Below are 1,904 nucleotides of genomic sequence, written 5' to 3'. Positions count from 1 at the left end.
TATTATTATTATTATTTTAAAGTATACTTTTGAGCGAGCACAAGTGAGGAAGGGGCAGAGAGAGAGAATGTCAAGCAGACCCTACACTGTCAGCACAGAGCCCAACGTGAGGCTCAAACTAACAAATGGAGATTATGGCCGGAGCCAAAAACAAGAGTTGGGTGCTTAACCGACTGAACTACCCAGGTGCCCCTAGATATTTTTAAATTATCCATTTACAAAGCCAATCTATACCAAAAAGCAGAATTGGTGTTTCACTTCAGCTTCTCCTCACCTCGGACACATGTTCCATTCAAGTGTTTCTTAAATAAGAACAAAACTATGAAGGATAGAGAAGACAGATGCTAATTCATTTATTTCCTCTAAAAGCTAACAGAGGGGGGACCATGAGAAAGAAAAACGGGTGAGCTACTGTGCTTGCTTTATAAAGAAATATGCAGAAGTAAGTAAAACTACATTTTTCTTACAAGAGACAGAAAGATGGAAGATAAATAGATAGCAGACAAATGCTAATGGCATCCGTGATATAGACAGATGATCTCTAGCAATGTTATAGGATTACTATTTATTAAATTCATTTGATTCAGAATGACGATTATGATTATTTTTATATTCAAACATATACAACATATTTTTTGTGAGCTATTTCAATAGCATCACGGTCTTGTTAATACTTTTATTTTTTTTAGCGGGGAGCGGAGGAAACAGGACACAGAGAGGGAGAGGTTCTTAAGCAGACCCCTGCTCAGCACAGAGCCTGACGCACGGACCTTGATCCCATGACCCCGGGATCATGATGTGAGCCAGAATCAAGAGTCTGATGCTTAACCAACAGAGCCACCCAGTTTCCCCCTTATTAATACTTTTTTATACAGTAAACTTTTGGTGTATATGATGCATTGCTGTGAATTTCTTATTTCCACCGATTTTAAAAAATGTGTTTGTACGTTAATAACACTACACTTGATCTTAGCCAAAAGGCCGAGAAGCGATGTACGTTAATAACACTAACAATATGGGGGCACCTGGGTGGCTCAGTCAGTTGAGTGTCCGACTTTGGCTAAGGTCATGATCTCCTGGTTCTAGCCCTGCTTCGGGCTCTGTGCTGACAGCTCCGAGCCTGGAGCCTGTTTCAGATTCTGTGTCTCCCTCTCGCTCTCTGCCCCTCCCCTGCTTGTGCTCTGTCTCTCTGTCTCTCTCTCAAAAATAAATATTCAAATTTTTTAATTAAAAAAATTTTAAAAATAACACTAACAATATGAATTACATGTTTATAGGACTAAACATGGTAATGCACTATTGCATTTTAATTTAAACATATGAATTTTTAAATCATGATTTATTTAGGTTAAAGCAAGTTTTCTTAAAACAAAATAGAAACTACTTTGCTTTAAAAAAAAAAAAATGATAGGGGCGCCTGGGTGGCTCAGTCGGTTAAGCGGCCGACTTCGGCTCAGGTCATGATCTCACGGTCCGTGAGTTCAAGCCCCGCGTCGGGCTCTGTGCTGACAGCTCGGAGCCTGGAGCCTGTTTCAGATTCTGTGTCTCCCTCTCTCTGACCCTCCCCTGTTCATGCTTTGTCTCTCTCTGTCTCAAAAATAAATAAACGTTAAAAAAAATTTAAAAAAAAATGATCATCATGCCTCTGCCTATATTGTGTTCATCTGTATTTGTCAGAATCTGATCTTTAGGAAGCACCTATCCAAATACCATGGTTCATTTGAACAGCATAGAAAGCCATCTCCATACACACAATGATGAATCTTCAGTGCTTCCCAAATATCGCTGATGGTGAATGCGCGGCAACCATAGACTCAAAGGCTATCTCACATTTAAATATCCCGAAGAGTTTGTTTTTTCCATTTTCTCCCAGAGACGATTCTTGCTGAAAGGACCAAACTATC

At 39.6% G+C, this 1,904-nt stretch overlaps 1 pseudogene; it reads right to left on the bottom strand.

Moving 5' to 3' along the window:
- Nucleotides 1-835: 835 nt before the first annotated feature.
- Nucleotides 836-993, bottom strand: LOC132682643 (U2 spliceosomal RNA; annotated as a pseudogene).
- Nucleotides 994-1,904: the final 911 nt, after the last annotated feature.

The sequence above is a fragment of the Panthera onca genome, chromosome A1, assembly GCF_046562875.1.
Source record: "Panthera onca isolate mPanOnc1 chromosome A1, mPanOnc1 haplotype 2, whole genome shotgun sequence".
Lineage (NCBI taxonomy): Eukaryota > Metazoa > Chordata > Mammalia > Carnivora > Felidae > Panthera > Panthera onca.
Note: the sequence above shows the minus strand (reverse complement) of the source record. Positions and strands in the feature narration are given on the sequence as shown.